Here is a 27,803-nt window from a genome sequence, read left to right as displayed (position 1 = left end):
TTAGCGAATTTTTAACGTTTTTTCAACACCTTTCGTTTTCGTAAAGGAAAAATTGTCCAAAGGAAAAATGGTCCATATAAACCTAACTAACTCAAAATTTGTTTGGCTGTTTATGTAAATGGATATATTTAAGAGATAAAGTTGAATTATATTCTGTAACTTCAGATTTAATCTTATGTAATTAATGAGAATATATTCTGATATAGATGGAACCATCACTGTGATGTAACAGATTAGAAATTATGAATTGTAAATCGTTTTAACGTAGTTTAACTAACTGGACACATTAAGGAATCACTGAATATATTTATTATTATAGTATTTACTCAAAAATTATTACAGAAAATATTGATAAATATCTCACAAATATAAACGAATATTATTTTTAAGATAATAATTTAATGAAATACAAATTAAAATAAATTAAATTATACTTTCTACCTGAATCCTGAATTAATAGTGTAGCAGATTAAATGACTATAAAATACTGATAGAAAGTAATTATTATACAAGTTAAAAAAAATTTGGACTTACATCCGTGGTAGACTGAGAAATGAACGAGTAATTCTTTTTTTTATATATAAAGAACCATAAATTCCATTTACCGGGACTTTGTTAACAAAATTATTGAATTCTCTGTAAATAGGAATCAACTGTGGTGCGCTAACATTAAAAAAATAAATAATTTAGAATTTAGAATCAAGCAACCACAAATGAAACGGCCCAAGAGACTCATATTTGATGACAGTGTGTCTGTAACGTAGTAATTTTCCCTCGGTATTCAGAACTTAACTGACATGATTAAATTAGACGTGGATTCAAACTTTTCAAGTACCTCCTTCTATGATAAATTTTTAATTTTTTTCTAAAATTTCAATTTGGTCATCTTATTGAAAAATTTCAAAAATAAAACCATAATTTAATATTGACAACACATTCACAAAAAAAAAACTAATATATGTTTGCATTTAGTTTATGATGTTGCTTGAAAAATTTTTGTTTTATCGTTGTTTTGTTTTTATTGTTTTATTTACACTTATTATTATTATAAATTGTAAAATAGTCATTACTTAACAATTTAAACATTAAGCAATAGTTATTTTATCCATTTATTACTATTTATGGAATTTTATTTCATTCATTAAATAACTACTTAAAGAATTAAATTTTGGATAATGTAATACTAATGCGTTTATAGCTGTTTAAACACTGTGCTGTTTTATTTAATGATATTTTACGTCGTTAATCATAGATAAATCTTTATAATCTTTTTCCTTAAACTATAAATATACTTTTATGAGATATTAAACAATATTCCATTAAATTACAGATAAATTGTTATAATACTAGTATTTAAACCAGAAGAGAAAAAGTTGTACAAGGATCTATAAATACAGAGGGTTTCCAGTTTTTGCTATTTTTGAAGTGTACACATCACTATATTATTTGCCGCGCGGAATCGACCCACTTTCTGAATTTTTATCCAGAAATCGTTTGTATTACCTCATCCTTTGCCACAAAATAAGATGATAACGAAATTTGGGTAGTTTTTAAGCTAAGATTTTCAAAACGGGTGAGAGATTATGGATATTAAATGAATCCGTAAGTTAAAGTAATATTTCTTTAATTATAGTAATTATTTTGAAAAACGTTGTACAGATTATTATTATTCTTGACCCTTTAAATGTTTCAGATAAAAAAATAAAACTGTACTTCAATACCATCGCAATTTTTTTAAGTCATCATGTTGAATATTTAAAATCCTAATTAATTTTTTATAACTATAAATGAAAATAATAAATTATTTGAAAATATATATATATATATTATAAATATTATATTATATAATAGCATATTATAATAAATATTATATATTATTTAATATATATATATATATATATATATATATATATATATATATATATATATATATATATATATATATATATATATATATATATACACATTCAGTTATATAAAACTGAATGATATAAAACCCGAATTATTTTATAATTCGGGTTTTTAAATATTCTACATGATGTCTGAAAACAAGAAAACAACTGCCCGAATATTCAAGATTAGATTTTTATTTGAAACTATTGAAAAGTAATGAACAATAATCTTAGCAATATTTATCCTTACGACCTATTACACAAAAAATGTTTACTGATACACTTTTCGTTTTCAGATTAAAAGGTAGAAACTGTGTTGATGACACTATTAAATTTTACCTTAAGAAATAAAATATAGCTTTTTTTGTTCAACCTCCAGGCCCGCAGTCAAGCAATTCTTTCCGTAGAGGATGAGATGAGTGTTTTGTAGCGTGTGTGAAAAATGCCATACCTGACCGGGATTCGAACCCAGGACCTCCAGGTGAAAGGCCGAGACGCTACCACTCGCGCCACTGAGGCCGGCATGTGTTAACATAAAGGCCGGAGCTGTGTCAACCAGAAAAATAAAACTAACCTTAATTTGTAAGCAAATAAAGCGGCTTGCACACTGATAGTGCTCACACGCGTTCTAAGAAAAATAAACATTTTCAAGTATAGTTTAATGAAAAGTACTTAGGTGACCGAGGTCGGAAAGAAAATACTAAATTGAGGTTTTTAATTACAGAAAATTAGTAAAGTTAAATTAAGATTAAGTTTGAATGCTAGGAAAAATTAATTATTTACAGAAATTTTTAATTAATTTTTACTTAATCCACCACAAAGTAGTAGAAAATAATTTTTTTCAATGGACGAACTCGTCTGCTACAAATAACATGCAGTATGTATTCAGTACTCGTAAAAATATAAATTGTCCAGTCCCTCTGAATAAATTTATATACTTGGACTCTGTAGTTGAAAAGCTAATATTACAGTTATAACGGTTCGAAATATCTTAGCAGTAGAATAAGGTTATTCTAAACAAAATTCTGTTTAATTCCCGTTACTGTTGCACAGATTGACTATGAATACTAATCTTAAAAATTAGTTAAAAAACAAATTAAAAAAAACCTAAAAGTTATAATTGACTTTAAAACAAATAAATTAATTTCATTATTTTAACCTTTAAATTTCTAAAATTTAATTTTATAATAAATTTCATTTAACCGAAAAATCTAAGTTTTAATTAATAATATTATTATTATATTTTTTAATTAACTCATTTTCTTTAATTTAGAAAATAATTAAAATTTAAATTAAATATTAACTGAACAAAGGACTCACCCAGTCACGTCTTAATTTTTGTTTTATATATTTCCTGTAATCTTGAACTGGATTTTTTGAACTGGACTATTTCGTCATAAGTTTTTAAAACGTTAATATTTGGATTTATAAATTAGTTCAAAAATGAAAAAAAATTATAATAATGATATAATAATTATTTAATAACTTTTGTTTATATTTTTGGGGAAAAATATATATATTCTATATATTTTAACAAATATACAGAATAGATCGGTACTTAAATAATGAAACAAAAGTAATAGTACTGAAAAAATAGTTTATTCACAATATTAGATTGTCAATTTCATTATGGTATTGTATAATATTATCGATTAATTATAGCTTATGATGATGTAAAAATCTTAAGCCATACACTGATATAAAAAACAGAACAAGTGTTTTCTCCAAGCTCATATAGTTTTAAGTTCTAATAGAAGAAAAAAAGTAGAATAAATATTTTTCTGTAGAAGTATAAATTTTTTCCGATAAAAGTGCAGGAAGATCGCGATTAGAAGATTGAATAAATCTTTCTATTTTAACATATGAAAAAAATTAAAACTTATCAAACATTTAACCGACTAACGCAGCACACATGGTAGGTGGTGTTCTTTAATACGGTGCAGTGCCAGTGGTGCCAATGGCAAGGTAGTCTAGGTCTGTTAATATTAATTGACCAGTTAGAGCGTCGATTATTGTTTTTATGGTCTGTACAACCTTCCCTATCAGGACATTGCTTTAATACAGAATTCATGGCTACATCAAAACAGTTAAATTAACTGGTCTACCGGATTACGTGCTTCATTTTTTTATGTCGCGTAACGTCATGTTGATAATTTTAAATAATTCATAATTATAATACTATGTAAATTAGTTAAATTCGGGGAAAGACAAATACCAGCTTCTTAACGCCGTTATCAATGTGCGTTCATATATTAGCTTTTACGTATGTTGCGGTTGGACTTCTCCAAACCATCTAAACAAGAACTGAATTGAGCATGAAGGTGTATTTCTTTTTCGCAGGAATATTGTTTAACAATTGATGCATACGTTGTATAAACAAATAAAGGAATTTACTTAATTAAATGTATTCGAGTAGTAAAAATCTTAAGCCATACACTGATATCAAAAACAGAACAAGTGTTTTCTCCAAGCTCATATAGTTTTAAGTTCTAATTGAAGAAAAAAATTAGAATAAATATTTTTCTGTAGAAGTATAAATTTTTTCCTATAAAAGTGCAGGAAGATCGTAGAGAGCTTTCTATTAGAAGATTGAATAAATCTTTCTATTTTAACATCTTAAAGATATTTTCTAGAGGTTTTACCTTTAATTTAATGTTTTAAGTTTGATAAGTATATCAAACTGATTTTTTTTTGTTTATTGCGAGCTTATGTATTGTGTTTCATATATATATATATATAATAGTTTTATAACTAAATTGCGTATTTCATGAGCTGCACAATCTAAAAAATTATTACTTGGAAATTTATTATTGCTTATTTTTTTTTTTTTGTTCTTTTTGGACATCATAAATTGAAAGGTAATTTTAAAGTTAACTTTATAAACTTTTAGTTTTTTAATATTTTCTACGTGAAGAATAATTCTATTCCTGTAAATAATTAATTTTCTTTTCTACCAAAATTATGTTTTTGAAAGCATTTACAAAATTTTAATCTAAATTATCCTATTTCATTTTAAAAGAATCTAATATTTTTGACATTGTCTACTTATTAAATGGGACCTCTCTTAGGCCTCATTGTTATATCCCAAACTGGCCTATTAACTTCTACTGGTAACTGCTGCAGACAGGGTCGATGGCCGATGGTTGTGCGTCTCCCACAGCTGATATGGTGATGAGGAGATGAAAAAGAAAGAGAGAAACACGAGTGAATTAGAGAGAGAGAGAGAGAGAGAGAGAGAGAGAGAGAGAGAGAGAGTAAGCCTTAGTGAGTGTTGCGCACGCGCGCGTATATGTATATATATATATATGTGTGTGTGTGTGTGTGTGTGTGTGTGTGTAGGTAAGGGAGCTTGTATTGCCGGAACAGCACATTTCATTGCTTGAAAATCCATCTTGACGGGCCAACCGCAGTATTAACAATAACATAGACGACATACGGTTTCTTCCTAATGAATAAATCATTATATTTCACACACAAGGAAATAGAATGTTTACAAGTTTATTTAAAAGGTTGATAAATATTGTAATAATGTTCGATATGAAGTCTGTACACCTTAATTAATGCTTGGAACAGTGTCCAACTTTAGTATAAAATTCTACTTCGCTTTTGCAGATTATAGCTTCTATTGCAAACAAAAAGTATTTTTATCCTGAAGAGAAAATTCTGAAATTTACTTTTATAATCGGTTAGTTAAATTCTATGAATACCCTACATAAAAAAAAATTGTTCTCAATCTCAAAAATTATTTGATTTTTTATTGTTAAACAATAGCGACTACATCGGTAAATGCTACTAAATGAATATATTAAAATACACTTTTTATTAACAAATAAAAAGTATATATTTACGAAAATAAGGGTATCAAACTTACATTCTTATTACTTGCTCGTATGCAGTAAGTTAAAAACTAGACCGGTCAAATTCCAAATTGTATTTAAACTTGTAAACATTCCTTTCTCATTGATTATAGCAATGACCTCCAGCTCACCTACATTAGCTTTAGTAGTTCATATATAGTTAGGTGTCTCTCTAATTAGTGATAATCTGGAAAAAATATTTCTCAGTGACTTTTTTAGAAGACAAAATTAACACTCGGTCTATACATTACATTACCGTAATATTTTCTAATAATTTATACTAATCAACATTATTGCTCTCTAGTTCTTAAAATTCCTCAAGTTTTTATCCATTGTGGCAAAAACTAACATAACTTAAAACCATTAATCAAAATCTTTAAATGCATGTACATATATCGTACATTCAAATGTAACTCAAAAATGAAAAATTCATATTCCCAGGAAGAAGAGAAGAAATTAAAGAATTTATCCGCTTGAAAAGCAACCCGGTCAAAGAAAGTACAATTTTTAAACTATACTAGAAAAAGCCTAATACTGCTTAACTTATTTACGAAATAAGCTTTTTAATAATATGCCGAACGTAATAAAGTGCAAAAATTAAATAAGAATCATCAATGTTTCCCATAAATGTTCTGCACTGTTCTCTTGTACAGTAACATCGACTTTCTGTGTTTTATCGAGTGTTACGATTTAAAAAAGAACGGTTTGCTAGTTACAAGAATTAAAAGGTTTTTGTTTATCGTACCGATATAAATGTATCCTTACCAAAGTGCTTATAAAAAATATTTAAGAGTCTCAAAAGACGAAAAATATTCAACAATAAATATTAGGTTGTCTAAAAAGTATTAAGCCCTTTGCGCACGAGATATCGTTAGCAAAAGTCGAGGAAGACCGGCATGTAAGCAGTCATGACATCGCTAATGACCTAAACATCCATCAACAAACAGCATTAAACCGTTTTGAAAAAGCTGAATAAAAAAAGAAACTCGACGTTTGGGTGCCGCATGATCTGACTCAGAAAAATGTATTCGGTCAATTTCATTCCGCGAATCTCTATTGAAAGGTAACGAAATCGAGCCGTTTCTGATGCGATTGATCGCGAGTGATGAAAAGTGAATAACCTACGACAGCAATGTGCGAAAAAGATCGTGCTCGAAGCGAGGAGAAGTTCCACTCTCTGTGGCAAAGCCCACACTGACGCCCAGGAAGGTAATACTGTGCGTTTGATGAGATTAGAAGGTTATTGCGCCTCACGAGCAGCTGCCGCCAGTAGAATGATTAACTTAGACTGCACTGTCGGCGATTGCCGACAGTGCAGTCGCCGACTAAATTGCTAGGCGCGATTGTACCTAGCAATTTAAAAGAAAAAGGTCAACAAACGGGTGTCGTATACCACGCTGACTACCCCAGACCGCGTACACACTTAACGACCAGCCGGAGATTGAGAAAATTTGATTTGGAGGTTTTAATGGTATCGTCAGTCTAACATTTGTTTCGGTCTCTGCAGAACTCCCGGAATTGTGTTAAGTTAGTTTCAAAGAGGCCTGTGTAAACCACATGCCACAATATTTTGACCTGAAACAACAGTAATTTTACAGCGACGTGATGATGGTATTTCCGGAAAAATGGTAGAAAGTCATCGAAAGAATAGTGCATTTATGATTTCATAATGTTATTTTCCAATAACCATAGATGTGTTCTCAGTTTTGGTCTTCAAAGGCTCAATACCTTTTAGACAACCTAATATTAACGTAATAAAAGTATCCTGATATTTAAAAATATTTGTGAACTCAAATGTTCTTTGAGTATACGCAAAGCACGTTACAATAAATATATTATTCTGTATAAAGTGTTTTAAATAAAATAAAGTTCCATATATAACAAATACCATCAGAAAAAAACATTAAACAGAAGGTAGTTTACAAAAATAGAGGTGAGGCTTTAAGTCTCACCTCTCTTACTTATCCATTACTACACGTAAATATATTTACGTAATGTACACCTACATAATGTACACATGTAAAAAGAGGTAGAGTGCCAAGATATTATCAGGAAAATTGTTCAAGGAGAGGCAGATCGTATAATAACAAGAATGTAGATAAAAAAAAGAAATAATGAAGACGACTAAAAATTTCATTTAAGATGCTACCCGAGATTCACTTCTCATCACTAGATAATTCATATGAAGTAATCACAAATACATGGTACGAGATATTATTACAGTATCAAAGAGTTATTTGTTATGTGATTTTGTAAAAAAAAAAAAAAAGAGTTATGTGATTTTGTAACGGTATAATGTTCAATCGACGATCGTGTTTAGTATACAGAGCACGCCAAAACGATAAATTTTTTTTCTGAACGATCCGTTGGTTGTAGTAAACCCTAAGGGTGTATATTTTTTTAGAGTGTAAGAATTGCAAGCGTGTTGTACGTAGCCGTTTGTGTTTTTGTCGAGTTAGCTTATTAGTTTGTTAACTATACACACGAAAGTTTCAGTACTGTTTGTAGCGGACTACTGGCCTTGGAGTCGCCTTGACAACACAAACACCTTTCACACCGTTAAGCTCCATACGCCCGACTACAGCTGGATCCGAATCCTGTTGGTCGGTTTACTTCTGACTCGTTAGTTTATGCAGCTGTAGAACTTTTAAGTGTGTGTAAGCAAAGGATAGAAAATTATAGTAATATGTAGATTTTCTTACGATATCTTTCAAGGTTTTAATGCAAATAACGTATCTACGTTCATACGTGTTGAATCCATATAAAAGATACAAACTTACTCTCTTAAAGAATTAATCTAAATATTTCGCGGTAATAAGTGGTAGACAGGCGGAACTCACTAATCGCTAAAAAAAATTAACTTAATGACAAAACGTTTATCCCATTTTTCTAAACGTTTATTAGTTGTAGATACTGTATTATGAAAAAATACGAGCCTGCGGCATAATTTGCAGTACATTCCAAGGTAAGTGTTCTTGAAAATCGTAATACATTAAAGTAGTTCAAGTGAAAGACATACATAAGAATTTCCGCAGGAATGCTGAGAGCGAATTGCCCATTTTAAATGAATACCACCTAAAAACTTCCAATTTCGAAGAAATATCAATAGAAAAATAATCTTATATTAAAATAAAGATTATCAGTAAAACAATCAGAAATAAGCAACATTCTCTTGCCTCTGAAATAAAATATCCAAGCGAATAAAACCGCAAAATAAATGACAGTAGCTTATGCTACCAGTACAAAAGTATTTGTTTAAACGTTTATTTGTAATACAGACTGGGACAATGTCCTGGGGCTGGCAAAAAAAACTATGAGAATCGCCTAAAAAAAAAGAAAGAAATTTAACTATTTAGAGTACATTATTTATTCCCTTTATCAATAGTACAACACGCATTATAGTTTTTTTGACATTTAAAGGAATGTAGTAGTAGTTAATACTACAGGTATGCTGTGATTAATAATGTCACATTATTTTTACTATTATATCGTTATAGGTAATAATATATTATCAGTTTTTTGATAGGTTTAGAGCAGTTGTATTTTTTAAATGTTTTGTAACAATTATCTGTTTTTATTCATTTTAATATCTATCCTAGGCAGGTTAGAACATTGTCGTCTAATTTAAAATAAATCATCTCATACTGAAACAACCCAAAACGGTTCCGTATTGAAATAATATTAAATTTGGTTGCTAAGTCGGGCACCTACCTAACCTGAATGCTGGAAACCTAAAAGACATACTGCATAACACGAGTTCGGTAGCCGGTGCACGTCAGCTGAAGTTCAATAAGCGCTTTCCCACCTCTGTAAAAGGTAATGAAAATATATCTACTCTTATTGGTAATACATGTTTTTCTCAGTGCTCGATGCACATACTAACTCATTTATTTGTAAAAAAAAAAATACCTATTTAATATTTGATTATTTTAACAATATTACCGCGGTACTGCAAGTTTTCATGTTTAATTGTTTGTGGAACCCGGTGAATTTTCTGAGGAGTATAGTAACATTGTTGTCACACTTGGATTATAATTAGTCGCCTTCCTTCTAAAAACATGAAGGTAGGTAACAAGTGATACGTCGGAAAGACAAAATATTTACACTAGCTAAAATTACTGGAATACCATCATTATCTTATTTTTCAATCTACTAAGGTTTCATTCACCTAAGTATTAACTGCACAATTAAGTGCCTCTTCTTGTCATGTTTCTTTTCTTTTATTCTCAAAACGACTAAGGTATTCAATTATAAATACAATAAGTATTTTGTACTAAATAGTAATGGACAAATTCCTAGAATTCACGATCCTTCTACTTATTATATTTTTATAACCAACCTGTATTAAAAAAAATCCATTGGTTCTAGTATTTTCGCCCCTTTCAGCTTCCTTTGAATCATTTTCTTGCTTATTTAATTAGTGTTGTATATCTGATCAATAAATCGTACAATTATTTTCTTAAAATTAGAATTTTACATTTTATATGCTTTTTCTTTATGGATAAAATTATGTATTTTAATCAATGCATTACATCTTACTTAAATAACTTATTACAACTCAGATTAGATAGCCTATATTATATCATGATTAAATAAAATTTCAAAATCAATTTTTTATAAACTTAATGAATTTTGTACAAAACAAAAAATTTTACATAAAAAATGTTTAGCAGGCCTTAAATTGAGATTTAAATTTGTGATCTTATAATTTTTACAAATGTACGGGTAAGATTTATTTTTATTAGAACCATTGTTGCTTTGTCAGAACCTTTATCAAGTTTCTCCTAAAAAACTTTTAATTTGTGATTTTTAAGTCCACAAATGAAATGTAGAACAAATTTCTCAAAAGAAAGTATTTAGTTCAATATACTAAGGAGAAGAATTAGTACACGTAGTGCTATAAAAACTTAATGGAAAAAGATTTCAGATTTAACTGCTATATGTATTAGAAAATATTTTTATTAAAGATGAAAGTGATTTTCTTTATAAAAAAATGCCATGAAAAGCACTTGTTTTAAAAGGTGAAAATTGTAAAGAAGGAAAACGTGCCAAGGAAAGAGTACTGTCTTGTTTCTTTGCAGTGCAACAGGAAATAAATTAAAACCTTTGTTTATTGGAAGTGTTTAAAAAGTGCACTTCGACTGTTCAACCTAAACTTCCTTTATATAATTATTTATATTTTTGGCATTTTTAAAAATTTATTTTAACCACATGTTATTTTTTTTTTTGTACTTGAACATATACTTTTAGTATTGTAAATTTAACAGTTTAACAAAACAATAAAAATATATGAACTTTAAATTATCTGCCCGATTGGACACTTTTCAGTAGAACATTAAGTGTGCAATATTTTTTTTTGTTTTCACTTTAACTTAAAGAAAATAATAATTGCCATCGAAAATAATTTATATTTGTAAAAGTACAAAATAACAACACTCTGGCGATAACTATCTTAATTAGTATTAAGTAAAATAATTTTGGAATAATGCTTTGTTTAATAATCGTAATTTTAAATTTTTAATATAATTAACTACTCATTTCCACGGGAAGTAAATAATTCTTCACAATATTAGGAACCTTAACTTATCGGTGGAAAAAGCTGGTTCCGTCTTCTTTCACGTTACGGTGAGAATAATCTAACAAAATGAGCCATGAATTGTGAAAGGAACACAATAAGAGAAAAACAAAATTACGCATAGATATTTGTCATGTACATACATCAGTTTGTCTAAAAGAAATCAATTTTTTCAACATTCATAACATTATTCATCATCCCTTTCTGTTTAGTAATAAAAAGTATCGTGCAGCTGCACCATTCTTAATAAGTTCATATTTTACTAATATTTTGATTTACAATACTATTTGTATACCACTTTCCAATTCATTACTTTACTTTCTTGCTATAAGAAAGCAAAATATTTCTACTTTTATAGAATTCAAGTTTAATAAGAAATAAATTATACTAAGATTTAAAAAGTTTATACATAAAAACTACGAAATATCAAACTTTTAAATCAGGATATATTTTTAATTTTTATAACTCAGGACTTCTATTTATATTACCTTCTACCAAGTGGGTTACAGAAGACAATTTTGACTGATTATCGGTTTTTGGTAGTGAAAAAAATCAATTTATATAGAAAGAACAAGCGAGCGTGTCTGGTTTTGATACTTATCAAAACAAAATATAATCAATAAATAGAGTAATCAGTGTAAAAGAACAGAGCAACCAGTTTCAACGATATTTGGAACTTTTTTTCTGGCAATGAGAAGAGAATCTAATTCATTTTTTTCTAAAAAGTTTTTATTTTATAGTTATTTCTATAGATTTATCTTTTGGCTTTTTAACTTATGTAAAATTAAATAAACTTTAAAAGTTAGACTTCCAGGGTAGATTTAAGGTAGGAAATTTTTCATTTAGGAAGCCTTAAAATAAACGTCATCTTGTCGAAATAGGAGTCGAAGAAGATATATTTACTTTGAACAAAGAGAAAGAAGGTAATTGGATTCGAATTTTTTATTTATTTAGAAACGAAGAAAAAAGACAATTTTGTAAATATTAGTGGATTATATTTAAAAAGTAAGAAAGCTCAAAACCATCCAAAATGATGTAAATCTATAAAAAAATATGGATTATGTTTATTGAATCTGAGGTCTTATGAATATATGCTACTGGATAAATTTTTAACAAATACCGTTTTCATCTACCAATTTTTTGTTCCTGATAAAGCATTACAATCTACTCACAACTAGAAGTAGTATAAATGGTGGTTTTCTTTTATAGGTTACTGCAACGAACGTACCTGTTCAAATTCAATTCCGTTTAAATCAAGAATCACGCGTGCGAATTTTACAGAACGTAGTTTATTTATACATAATAAAATTCCAAAATTTATTTCACTTTAGGCATTCAGAAAAGAAGATAGAAATTATATAATTTTTATTATGAATGTAGGCATGTATTATAGTATTTGGAAACTGAAAATAGGAGTTGTCCATGTGACAACGCTGCAGAAAACTAAACGGGTAGTTATTTCATCCCAGTTCCGCTTGGGCTTTACTGAGTTAAACTTTTTAAAAGTTTCCAACTTTGTTCTGTAAGAACTCAGAAATAAATCACGTTATGTAATTAATTTTATTTTAACTTAATTAAATTACCCCACCCGACAAAACCCTGTGAGCCAAGTAGCGCGTGGGCTTTTAACAGTATTTCAATTCATTTTAATCCGATAATAAACAACTGCGTGGATCAGGAATTTATGTTTAAAAATAAATTCAAATTATTTTTTATTCCTGAAATTTAAACAAAAAAATTCTGTATGACGCTTGGGCCAAAAGGTAATGCCGTAATAACATTTCATGTGCTTAAGCTTCATTTTGTTCCTCTGGTAGCCGCTTAAGATTTTTTTTTTTCATTTTCTGTATTTGTTTTTCTGAATGTACACTGTTTAGTACGGTCTGATAGATTTGTTAAACTGTAAAAAGGTTTGTCAAGTACGTTCGATAATAAATTTGGAAAACAGCCAGTGACAGTAATGCTGCAACAATTTTAATTGTAAAAGGATTACCTACAATAGCCTTAATCTAGCAGACAAACTTTTAAACAGATGCTGAATTATATCACGCTACATTAAAATGAAGGTCATTTCTTCAAACTACTCTTAAGGAAACCGTTGATATGGTTTCCCACCAGCCGGCAGTAGTAGCGCGGTGGCATTGAGAAAAGTTGTTATAATGTGTGTTAAGGAAAGCTGCGTTTTGTCAACATTTAATGAAATCCTATCTGTGACAATTCAACTAATATTCTAGCAGAATCAAAAAATGAACAATATTATCATGATGCGCATGAAAAAACTCGTGGTGAGGGCTGCCTGTAACCCGCTTCTAAGCCGAAATGTCAAAGATCATATGAAGAGGATGTGGATAAGGCAACATTAGTCTATACGCCTAGTCCCTTAGTAGTCACAACACATCCAAACTTAACATTTGAAATTTCGCCTCCAATTAATTTGTTTTGTGCTGCTTCAAAGATCAAGATATACGTCCATTTTAATTCGCACATTGAACCTTTACAGGGTTATTTGCACGCGTTAAAAAATCAGTTGATACGGCAACTTAATGAAAACAAGTAAACGGTTTGCTTGGCATGTCCCCCGCCACCACCCCATTCGGTCGCCCTAAAGCATACGACCAAATGTCTGTGCCATAAACGGCTACTGAACCTCGAACAGTTTAGCGACCGTTATCCAAGTAACTCCTAGAGCTTACCTAACAGCGTGAGAACAAGTAATGATTAATGACTAATGAAAACAACTATGATTATAACTGCTATCAAGACAGATATCTACCGTTTTATTAGTAAATGCCAAATAAAATGCGACGGTACGTAAATGAAAACCAGCCAAAATGTCTATTAGGAGATGACGTGAAGTGTTGATGCAAGGGCCCGCCCCAATACTGAATTTAAAATACCATGCGACTTGGTTTGGGTGAGATTCTTGAAAAATTATGTTGTGTCGCTACTTTCTGCTGATTTAATTTTAAGACAGAATCACCGCTGTTGAATCACTGATCGACCTTGACATGTTCATACGCTTATAGAATGAAATTGGATAACATTTGAGATATATGAAACTCTCGCAAAGGAATTCGCTCTTTGAATGTCTGTATGAGGTAAATATAAAAAAAACTTGGAGAGTTTATTTAATATAATACGATTTATATAATATAATTACGATACAGATTATAATCTGTATCGTAATTTTTTAATACGATAGTAATTATTTTAAGTGTTTCATACGAGTAACTCGGTACCTACAAAACAATTGATGAGAAAACTGAACGGCTGGCTGATGAGTTTGAGATTACCTATTCAACAGGTAATTAAAAATATAGAATACCTATTGCTGTCGATTGTTTGTGTCAGCGTTAACACTCGCGTGCGGAATCATGGTTGTAGACGCAGTTGCCTGACTTTATACACGAAACTGTGAAGAACGACACTTCTAATTGTTTGATGGGTTCCCTGTACCATCCTCACTCATATACTTTCACTTTTTTGCAGTATTTATTTCCGCCGACATTGCATATAATTTACTATGACTTTCTTTAAAAGTAATGTAATTGAGTAACCGAGTCAGGGTAATAAATTATTAAGTAAGTTATTACAAATTCAAAGCAGATTATAACTTATTTTTATCATGGTGCAGTTAAAAAAAGATTTTTATTTTAATTATAAAGAATATTTTTATTTTAAAAAACACAGTTAAGAAGCCAATAATTTACTACTCTATTATAGTCTGAAACATCAATCGTATATCAACTACAATCCATAGAGTTTTATTAATTTTTTTTTTTTTTTTAAAGAACAGCGCTTTTGTTAAAAAATAATATTTATTTATTCATATTTAAAATCACAAGTAACGCCCAATTTCACTCATCCTATTTTTTAATTTTTGTTTTTTTTATAAAATTGATTACTTTGTATAAAATGTCAAATATGACCAGAATTAGAATCCAGAGTCTTATTATAATAATTACAGTAATGGACAAAAATCATTGTTTAATGATTTTAAGACAACCAGGTGTTAAGACAAAAAACCAATTCAAGTTTTCATTACTGAACTAAGAAGAACTGTACTTGTTAAAAGTGTACTAAGTAATTAGTTTACTAGGAAAAAACACTCTTGACTTTATAGTTACGAGTGATATCATTGTGATCAATAAGTCTTAATATGACATGTTCATACAAGAAACATAAGACTTAGTGTGACAAAACCGCTAATATTTTACTGATTGACATATTAAGTGGAATTTTTTTACTAGAACATAATAAGTTATTTAATTTGAAAATGACTGTTGATCGGTTAACATTAGAAAATAAAAACTTATGTAACATACTATTACAAAACCGATACTGTTACGCCCAACATCATATAATTTGTTATTCATAGCCAGAGAGAATCCATTTAAAAAGTTATCTGGAGGGAATAGAAACGCATTAAAGTGAATTCTACCGAATTACATCGTTTCAGTCAGCTGTAAGTTAATTCACAAGGATACTCCGAAAATTATTTTGACCTGTGGTAAACCACAGAAATCCACTTTATTATTGTTTTTACTGTGAGCATTACACGTTTCATTGCAGAATAATATAAAAAAATTTCCTCTACTCGCGGTCATATTTTTTAAATTTAGACTGGTAATTTGGAAAAAATCTACATGAAATAACTTAGTTAAATGATAAATTAAATGTTTTTAATGATAAAAATGATAAAGTGTTTTTAATGATAAAGTTAAATGATAAGTTAAATAACTTAAAGATAAATGATATAGAATAATAATAACAATATTTATTTCTGAATTCGTAAACAACATTTTTCTCAAAGAAAAAACATGGTTACAAAAAGTTTCAAAGAAATGTATAATTTTTTGTTTTACATAATAAATATAAACATTTACAGTTAATGAGCAATAACACGTAGTATTGTAATCCTTTTTTATGGCGAAGTTACTACAACTATCAATTTATTATTTTTGTTAATAAATATATGTCTAAATTATTTATTAATTTATCCTGAAAAATGACAACTAGAATTACTTTTTTTTCGTTTTAACGAAGAAGCAAAAGATAAGGAACTTCTATCTAATAAGTATGTAAAGGAAATGCAGAGGTAGTTTTTTTTTTACATTGAAGGTTCTACTGAAACGGAAACTCTATTTAACCAAATCAATCTTTTTTTTAAATAGGTATTAATTATTTAGCTAACAAACAAAATTATATTTGTTATCGCTTATTAAACAACTTTTATTAGAAAAAACATTAAACAACATAATTTTCAAAAAATTGTTGAAGTCAATTTTCAGTCCAAAATAATTAGGTTATACTATTCTCGTACGGATAAGTAGGATTCTAAGTAATTTGTTTGAAACATACATAAGAAAAACAAACCACCAAAAATGTTAATAACACATTAAATTTTGCCAGTGACGAATATTTTCAAAATAATGGACTAAGAATGTTTATACTGTTATTCTAGTATAATAAAATTCTCTGATGAAAAAAAATTAATTTACTTGCGGTAAACTATTATTTTTTCCATAATTACACTGAAAATTTTGTTTTTTCTCACTAAGAAATGAGGAAGAAATATCCCTGTTTTAAAAGTACATACATACATAAAGTATGTATATAGTACATACATACATACTCATAAAGTGAGATTAATTTTAAGACCCAAATAATAACTGCTAAACAAGTAAATATATACATCCAAGTACAAAACGTTTTTATAATTTTTTAACATTTTATTAAAATAAATTTTTAGAATGGTGTTAGATTACCGTTTACTAGTAAAAATATCCCTAATATTTAGTAAGCTAATCCTTTCAAATTTGCCAACGAATATACTAGAACGGTTTAAAAGTAATCGGAAAAATTCAAAATTATGAAATACAATTTTAAGATATCTAATGCAAATTTTCGATTGTACACACCGATTTTACGCTTATTTTTACAGAAATTCTTTTACTTGTTCAATACAATCTACCGGGTAATAAATAAAATTTATTGATATGAGTATTTTAATGTAATGTAGTTTTTATAGCCCGCATAATTACGCGAATCGTAAAAATGAAACAAGCAAATAACTCTAAGTTATAAGAAGAATAAAATCACAATTTTATATAGCATACCAAAATAGAAAGGTTACAGTCCATTTCAGTTATAGAAAAACCGTAATAAAGAAATGTTGTACCTTATTACATGACCTTCTAATTCCAATAATAAACAAATTTTATGTTTTAATTTCTATAAATCGCTTTACTTTATACTACTTAAATTAAAAAAGTAATCATTACTTATAAAATAACGAATACATAACTGTTGATTATGAATTTCAACAACATATTAATTATAAATCTGTCGTGATTAGTCAATTTCAAATCATAATTAATATGTCCGGTATTTGCAACGTTGTTATGACACCGTACCATTAGTTTACATAAGAGAGAAAGTATAATGTTCTATTTAAATTTAAAACATAAGTTTTATGTATTTCGTTAAGTATATCGATTTAACAAATTCTAGTATAGATGGTAAACTATACGTTGAATCCATTAACGTTTACTTCCGCTTAAGTAGCAATAGATACTTTTTCTACTACTATAAATATTACTATAAACGTTTACCGCATTCAATATTTAATTACAACCATTCTTACTTGTATATTAAATACATAAACTTTATTCAATATGTATAATTATTGTTTGAAGAAATTAAAAAGTACTTTTATGTAAATAGCCTATAATCCTTCCCCCTATAGATTCTAGATTTAAATTTTACTTTTAAATATTTTTTTTTCATTTACGAATATTATTTAGTAAAAAATTAAATTTAATCTCATTTTACCAATAAAATTTAATATTGGTAAAATATTTTTAGTGTACTCTTTTAACAGAAAATAGAGTAAAAAATATGTGATGTGATAATGGTTACTATGAGAAAACTCACTCACTGAAGAAAATGTACTCACTTTTACTGAAGAAAATGATGACGCTATTCTTTTGGGTGGGTAGGAACTACCCCCTGTGGAATATCGCTGGGAAAGCGTTTTACCTGCGTCGGCCGATTCAACATATAACAATATTGATAACAGAGTGCTTCGCTTTTCAACTCTAATAAAGTTATGAGTCGGCATAAAATGTTATTAATTTCTATTTAAAACATTTTCGACCTTATGAATATTTGAACGAATGTCGTTTTAATGAAACTAACTTTTAATCAATTTTCAATTAATATTAAATCATTCAGAATCTATGCACACAAGTGAAAGAGACACTTGGAAAAGAATAAAAGGCATAAGGGAGATCAAGACCGATATGAATAGGAATTTAGGAGGGTTCTTCGAAGTGACAGACCATTCAAGAAGGCTGTTATTATTTTCTGCAAAGCAATGACATTACAAGACAGCGCGGCAGTAAATACTATTTCAAGAAATGGCAAAAATCTTAGTCCTTAAATATTTATTTAAAGGTGAAATTCGTCGGTTAAAGAATTTTTAAACCATTCTTTAATTTAAAACAGATGATTCTTTCATAGAGTGATTCTTTAACACAAATTTGCTCTTTTTATATACAATTATGATCTCTGTGTTATTACCTCACTTTACAAGAAAACTTTGGAAAAATAATACGGTTACCAATCCCTCGCAAATTTTGTGTTTCACGTTTCGTCTCAGGCAAATATGTCAAATCGATTAAATTATGATCAGTGCTAGATAATTATTTTACCTTAAGGCATAAGACTTAATTAATATTTTTTAATAACCAATAAATAATTAGATCGCAGTTGATTTTATAGCTAACAGGAAATCCTGGCGTACTTATATGTTGAAATTATTGCATTTTTTTATTACTTCAAAATCAGATCTCTTAGCTCAAGAACACATACGTTCTGCAAAAATTGTATCGGATGTCACTGTCTATTTTTTTAAGTATTGCGAGCTCTTAATCGCTTAGGGTCATAATACCTAAAAATTGGGTACTGATTACTCACTAATATCAAATTTCCAATAAGTAGGGTGTACTAATTGGCATCGACGCAAAATATATAAATGTAAACGTACTGATAAGTCCATCAAATGTCTTAATATATTTGATAACCTCCTAACGGTTCACTTCGTTTAGAATTAAATTTCACTGATTATGTCCCAAATATCTAGATCATTTGTTGATCAATCAACTTTACTGGGCGGTTATATATATAAAGTGGGCCCTTTACTGAGCACTGACATATCGAAACCTTTATGAATTATGCTATTACGTTTGATATCTATTTCCTTAAATCTGAGAAAAATCTTTAGAATTTAGAAAATTATTAAAAGACCTGTAAAAACTACAGAAGAATATTCGTTCCGGTTAGTACTTCGTTTAATATACTTTTCCTTCATGTTTTAAAATTCTGAAATTATCTGCGTGTATTTATTTTATTATTATGACCTCGAACTGCTGTACATACATTTTAACAAGGAAACATTTGCTTAAAATTATGTTAAAAAATGTTTGATCGAAATCGGGAGTCAAAACCTTCACCAGATGAACCTAGAAGCCAAAACCCTAACCACTACACTAGCCCGTTAATCATTCAATTAATTTATCCATTTTTTTATTCACTCCATAAATATAAGCCTAATGAAGATTTTTCCCTTTTTATAATGATGAGTATGAAATTATTAAAAACTATCAGATTCTTGCTGAGAATTGATCTCAGGACCAGATAAATGTGAAGTTACAGAAAATTTACTTTTCCATCGATTTTCTAATCGAGTTCATAAACTGGAAAATTATTACAACAGACGCTACAAGATGCCGTTTTTCATAATTTTTTCCGATAAAGGTTCACGTTGTAAGTTCATTAATTGTGTCTAATTCTTTACCTTTTCGATAAAGAAATAATTGAGATACGAAAGGATTATGTAACGGAAGATATTTTTAAACACCTCTTGGAGAGTTTATTAAACAGGAGTAGTGAGGTTCAGAAACAGTTCATACTTTTGCAACTTAACGTTTGTTCTTTACCGTTGTTTACATTAACATACGAAGATTTATATTTTTACGAGTTATATTGATTACTTACTTATATTTCTATATTGAATCTATATTTTATACTGTAAAACGCATATTTCAGTATAATTATAAAGAAAATGAAAAATAAAAAAAAACTGTTTTTAATTTATCTTATATTTTATTGTATGAAATAGACTGAAATAGAACCACTTTCATCGCGTGCATTTTCATAACTTTTCGCGTACGAAAAGAATTCGATTTATATGTGGATTTTTTTGAGTAAATTTCCTCTGTACTACTTACAACGACATGTACACAAGTAATCGCTCTTTAATTTTTATTCATCTTTGAGTAACTGAATGTTTGATTTACCATCTTCTTAAATATTACTTAAACAGTAATCTTCAATAAATAAAATTAAAGTGCTCATATGTTTTTAAGTTTTACTAAATTAAATTTTTAAAACTTAATCTTTTACACAGGACTAAAAATACGATTTACCATAGTTGTTAAACAAAAACAAATAAATAGGTAAAATATCTTATTTCGATTAAACTATAGTGTACATAGTTATGGTACATTGCATTGTTTAGTTCGCGTCAATTAAGTGAAAGGTTAGATTAGGCCTGATATAATATTACTATACATTTTCAACTCGGTATGTTTTCTATACAAGAAAGAAAAGAAACTTATTACGATACAATTCCCTTTAATAACCGATAATATATTTTTACTAAATTGTGTAGTTTTATCTGTTCTTAGGAATATATACTGTATTTAATTTTGAAAGCTTACCATTTTTTGCTATTTTTTTCTTGAAGAATTATCTATACAATTATTTAAAATTACTTATGGAAATACAAATAATAATTGTTTTGTTTGCTTTGTTTATATCTGAAATAATACAGATAGAGTGAGGCAGCTATTGTCTACCTTCCTTCCAGTTTTAATTTCGATAGGACGTACAGAAAAGCGTTAAGACAAAGACGGCGGGGATCAGGTAAGAGCCTACCTTTCTCTTTCACTTATAATAATAATATTAGTAGTAGTAGTGGCTAGGCAGCAGCAGTGATATTGGCTGAACACTGAACCAAAACAAGTAGAAAACGAAAGGAGAGGTGAATAACAACTACATTCCCTTTCGTTGCTGAGGCTACTACGATACCAGTCGTAACATCACGCTAAGTTTGCTATCGGATACTTGTATGTTTAAAATAATAAAATGCCAACACTTGCAACAAACTAGTGAAATAGAAAGCACAAATCATACGATTAGCGAAACTAATTTAATTTTAAACGTATCAAAATTAAGTAAAAATGGTTGTAGTGTAAATGTAGCACTTTGATAAACTTTAAACGGTCTAATTATAACCTATTTTTTACTGTTTGGCGTAAAATAGAATATATTTACTCGTTCTGAATGAAAAAACAGTCGTCTATCTGAAACTGCATGTGGTGCAATTACAAATGGAAATACGTATTATATTATGTGAAAATTCTTATACCGTAGTTTATTTCACAGGATGATAATTTCAGTATTTTATTACATTTGGAGAATTATTCGAATAATGAATTATTATTTTTGTAAGGTATAAGAAAAGTTGTTACATTTAGCTTTACTTATTGTTCCTGTTGAATGTTGCAATGATTCATTAAAGTAAGCGTCACTAATTTTTGGTTTGCATTATAAGTCCCGATTTCTTATTACCTGTGATGGATCACAAACTCCTAAAATATAGGAGATACAAGTCGCAGATAAATTCTCTGAAATAATGGAGTTCACTATAATAGTAGTCCCTACCGTAGAAAGAATGAATGTAAACATCAAAGTTCTGTGATAATCTTGTGGTACTGACATTTTGAAGTTCAGCAGTATATTCGGTAGAATGAAAAAGGAGTTAGAAATCTAATTAACTTCTCGGTTTACCTAGAATGCCTGACGTGGAACTTGTTTATTATTTTTTTTTAATACACTGCAAATCAGTCGGATTTAAACCCAACTTTTTAAACCGACCAAACTGTAGCAGTTATGTATAGGTACACGAGTAGCCTCAAGTGTAGAAAATCCACAAGTTAAAATTCATTAAAAATATTATATAATATGATGATTTATAAAATATCTTGAAAGTCTTAAAACCAAACGATAGAGTTTATTCCATTTGGGAAGAAAAAGGTCCACATTTTTGACAGTATTTACAGTTAAATGTATGTATATGATTATTTTATAATAATGTTATTCTAAAAACATACGCCAATTGGGAGATTTTTTAAGTATAAGTGGGGTTTATAATTAATAAATTCAGCCAAGGCCTCGTTTTATGACTTTTTATAATAAAATTCCCAAGATCACTAGTGGTATGTCAAGGAAAAAAATTCCATCCACTTCAGAAAATAAAACTTAGTAACGACTACGTAAATGGAATGATACTGAAATAAATTTACACAACGAAAAGGAAGCTCTCTTCAATAAATATCGGAAATATATTTGTAGGAGAGAGATTATTATTGTTTTTTTTTTCTTTTGGAGGTTAACTTAGGTAAAACGGTAATAATCCACTGTAGCCCAAGGCATTCCAAAGTGAATGGCTTAAAATATCATCCAGGCTGATTATTTCCTTATAATCCTAATTTTAATTCCATTACCCTGATGAATAAATATTATCAGATAGGTCAGCTATAGAACAGGTACGCCTTTGAAAACGAACTAGCTAGATTATCACGTAACTCTAAATAATAATACCAAAAGCGACTTGTTCTGCATAGTAGTTAAAGGTAAAGTTGATATCAGTAATCTGTCATTTGTTCATCAAGATAACGACATTAAAGAGCATTGCAAGAACCGATAAAATCAATTACTAAACTTAAGAAACAGCATAGAAAAATCAAAATGTTAAATATCTTGTATGAACTGTATAACTCAAAATGGCTTCTACCATATTAAAAATAATAATAATAAATAACCTTCTTATGATAAACTCTTTAATTAAATTTTGTTGCATTAATCTGTTTAATACTCGGCTATAGACCGTTTTATTTACAAGAACTTTAAATCTAATTCGGAATTTCATTCATTTATTTCATCAGGGATTTTTTAGTGATTTATTATCTACTATCAAAAGGGAAAATAACTAATTGAGGTGATACAAAGGAGTAATAGTTTTTAAATTAAAAAATGAACAATACATTATTACGGCAAAAGAAATTAACTCTTTTGAAAAAAATGTAATTAAAGTTTGCGATAGGAAATAATAAATATAAAATGCTGTGCATTTTAAAACAGATATTTAAAGATTGAAACTGTTTATTTATTAACAGAAATGAAAAATTCATATCTGAGCTAGATTAGAAATGGAAATTATTTTATTTAATAGTATTCCATTAATACAATTGAAAGCATCATTCACAAGTGGGAGGGTTACTTAATTTGCAACAAATCTATCTGTTGCAGAAATAAAAAATCACATTTATTGTAAAAATTGCAATAACGTTGTTTGATATAAATTGAATTGTCATTATTTTATAACATCTTACCATTGTATTAAAGGAATTATTTAATTTAAACACAAAATAATTTATAAATAACTTTTTTCTATTTACAATAAAATAACACAACCGCCAGTGTATAAATTCATACAAATATATATGTATATATAAACATATCGTGCGTTTATATTTATATATGTGTACGTATAAATATATTTCTGTAATTTTCATATTAATAATGTGGTTCTACTATTTGCTAAGCAACAATTATTTTAATTATCGTGACCGGTTTAGTTTCCGATTTGCAATAAATAAGCATTTTGGTGATTTTGATTTTTATCACTAGTTTTTGATTTTTATTAGCGAGTTTTATTTTTAATACTAATTAAAAACTCTATCAATAATAAATTTAATTAATTATGGTATAATTATATATGTTAGGGGACCATAAACATAACGGTTGTAGGTGATTTGGCAAGTCTCTATGAAAATGGGATAGCCGTTTCCATGTCTGCGAACAGAACACAGTGTAATTCTGCTTCGAAACGACTAAAGATCTCGACAAAATAAATAAGTTGTATCCAATCAATAACTATATTATTTTTTTTTACATTTATATCGCAAAGTAATAAAAATGTCCTGTTTCCTAGAAGCAGCTTTACCCAGTTTTCATTTTGCATTCCTCATTGTCCTTTCTTATACCTTTAAACGCGAGTCTTCCTTGTCAATTTTGAGCACAATTACTTTAGAAAATATCCTAATGTTGGATTTAGAATTTATATTTAATTTTTTTGTGTATGTTACGTGCAGTACAGTGACAGAAGGTAAGAACGTAGATTTAGTTATGAATGAATCAAGAAAATTAAATGCCATTGATAATCGATAATGTGTTTACAAATCTTTCTTTATTGTTTGTCAACAAAAATAAAAATGTATAAATGATTGTGTGAGACACACACACATAAATACTGTGTTAAAATTATAAAACAATTACTTGTAATTAACTTGTTAAAGGACAAAAATAGAGTTAAGAAAAGTAATAAACACTGGATCAAAGGACTAAAATAGTAGGATAATAGCAACTATTTTAGCTGTTTAATTTCGGTGGAAGTTTTAAGTTATGGCCTTATTAATAAATAATGAATTTTTATGAAGGAATTATAATGAAGGAATTTTTCGGTTCATATAGTTAAATTTGCATTAACAACAGTTTTAATAATATTTTCTTAACGGTCTTGAAAAAACGTGATTTCCATTCTAACTGTTCTGAAATATATTTTTGCAGGAAATATTAAATCAGAATTTTTGCTGACTTTTAACAGCTACTGTTATTAAATAAAAATGTAACCCTAAACGAAATATCAATTGGAAAATTACCTGCAGCTGAAAATAGCTGACATCTGTAAGATATATATATATATATATATATCTTACAGAGATATACAGCCTTGGAAACCATTCTATTCACTATTAAAATTGTGTAAACAACAACAGTCATAAATTTAAATAGAATATATCAGTGGTAATTTGGATCACGATTGTTAGACAATAATTCTCTTCAATTTATAAAATAAGTAACGAAAATTAAAAATAAATGCTTCTTTCACTGACAGTGTCTCTCAGATCATCGGTAATAAGAAATGATTAGCGCAACTTTCTTTTGGAAACTGATGACTGCTGCATAGATATCTATTTTCTGCATAGACAGTTTTATCAGCCGATACCAATGAGAAAAAAATTCAATTCAACATTCAAACAACAAACCGCTATGTTTGGTTTGTGTACTAACCACAGTTCATGTATTTGGAATTTTACTGATGCTTTTTATTAATCTCTTGATTCAACTGAAAATATGCTAATAAGGTACTACAAAAGAAAAGGCAAAAATAGTCAAAATAAACGCTTAAGTGGTTTAGTACAGATGACATCAATATTTACAACTCTGTATAAGTATTTTCATTTTTATTTCTAAACTGTATGTTCTAAATAAAATAGTTTTTAAGTTGTACGAATGCAATAAAACTAGTCGGTTTTACTTCCACTCCCAGTTGTTTATTAATCCATATTTTTATTTTACTCGAACAAGACTACTCTGTTTGCGGGCGGTAAACTTATATTGCACATGTACACTTAACGTATACCTGATTATATGAACATAAATATAAGATTTTTTTAAAGAAGAGAAGACCACAAATGCTAATGCAATTCCGTTATTAAAAAAAAAAATCTAATTAATGCATATATTCTGCTATCCATAAATAGGCTACCAGAGAAGTGACCTTAACGCTCGCCTCAAACTTTTATGATAATTTTTTATATCTATTTCAGCAGCATTATTTATTGCTATAATGTATCTACAGCTGAAGGTATCACCAACTGAATTTGCCACACCCGATAAATTATAAACAATTTAATTATAGGCCGGAGTTCGCTAAATGTATTATCCTCTAATTTATTTATTGTAAATTCTGGGAAAAAATTTACACCCTGTTTAGGAAACCTGTACATAAAAGCATGTATCATTAAATTTACGGATTTCCATTTCATATGGAAATTAAATTACATTTTTTTTAAAAATAAAATAATAAGTTCCTAACGAAGCTATTGTATTATGTTATTCATATATTATAATATTAAAATGAATTAATTATTTATTAAATATTACACAACATTCTATAAGTTTTTAACAATTTAAGAAAACAATTAACTAATATTTCGTAAATTTAAATAAAGGTGCTTAAAATCGTTTTGTTAAATCTAATCTTTAATCTAAGGTAATTAAATTCTGGTAATAGCTGTTAGAAAAACGCTCACCAAAAACTAAGAATAAAAGAAAGAGTAGAGTATGCAGTGTAAGCAAATATATTAATATGAATTTCGATCTAATATTTAACAAATCGAATAATTTTGAATTTTATGAGGTATAAATATCCATAAAAGAAATTGGTCTTGGTGAGAACTAAATCAATACAGATTGTTATAATAAAAAAACATAGTAATTACATGAAATATTCTTACCCAGTAAATATTCGGAAACTTTCTAAATTGAAAACTGTTTCATTGAAAAGCTTAAGTGGCTTTCGGTTTTACCGATGAACTTTGACCAAAGGGTTCAACATTAAATATTTGACCATTTCTTTCTTTTTTCTGTTTAGCCTTCAGAACCGTAAGGTATTACTTCAGAGGATGATATGTATGAATGTAAATGAAGTGTAGTCTTGTACAATCTCAGATCGACCGTTCCTAAGATGTGTGGTTAATTGAAACCCAACCACCAAAGAACACTGGTATTCACGATCTAGTATTCAAATCCGTATAAAAATAACTGCCATTACTAGGATTTGAACCTTAAAACTTTCGACTTCGAAATAAATACTTGACCAGTGACAACAAGTATTTTTTAAACAATATTTTTTCACAGCAGTGTTATTTTGCAGAATAATAAATACAATTTCGTTTTAGCCAGCGCGAATAGGTGGTAATTCGTATCAATAACATTTGACATTCATTTACTTTAATTTGTTTTTCAAATTTAATAAAATTAATTCTGTTTTTTCCCTGTATGTAGGTTTAAATCTTGAAATTACCTACTTTCTTAATTTAAGAAGTATGAATAAAATAAAATTCAAAAAGTGTTATACATTATTATTCTGTTTCCCATTATTCCTATTTAAAATTTAAAAATGTTTACGGCTTACTTAATCATTTTTACTTTAAAATTATTATAGTAGATTTTTATTAGCACTTCTGTAAATAAATAGCAAATTTTATTAAAAAAAAATTTAATTAAGTTATAAATCAGAAAACAACTGGGCTCCAGGGTTAGAAATAAACCAGTAAATCTATTTCGTTTTATATAGCTAAAAGATCCAAAAAAGCTATTGCTTATTGGACTAATCTACTGAAAGAGCAAGAAATAATTTCCATCTCCATATAAAATAATTTATGTTTAAAGTAAGTGGGTTTAATAGATATTGATTGAGTTTTTGCCGTAAAAACGTTTACC

General features: G+C 28.2%; 1 protein-coding gene across 5 annotated transcripts in view; it reads right to left on the bottom strand.

The window, feature by feature from the left end:
• The window catches only part of sona (sol narae metalloprotease), a 337,919-nt gene that overhangs the window by 249,750 nt on the left and 60,366 nt on the right, over positions 1-27,803 (bottom strand). The window lies entirely within an intron of this gene.

This window comes from Lycorma delicatula, chromosome 1 (assembly GCF_047948215.1).
Source record: "Lycorma delicatula isolate Av1 chromosome 1, ASM4794821v1, whole genome shotgun sequence".
Taxonomy (NCBI): Eukaryota; Metazoa; Arthropoda; class Insecta; order Hemiptera; family Fulgoridae; genus Lycorma; species Lycorma delicatula.
Note: the sequence above shows the minus strand (reverse complement) of the source record. Positions and strands in the feature narration are given on the sequence as shown.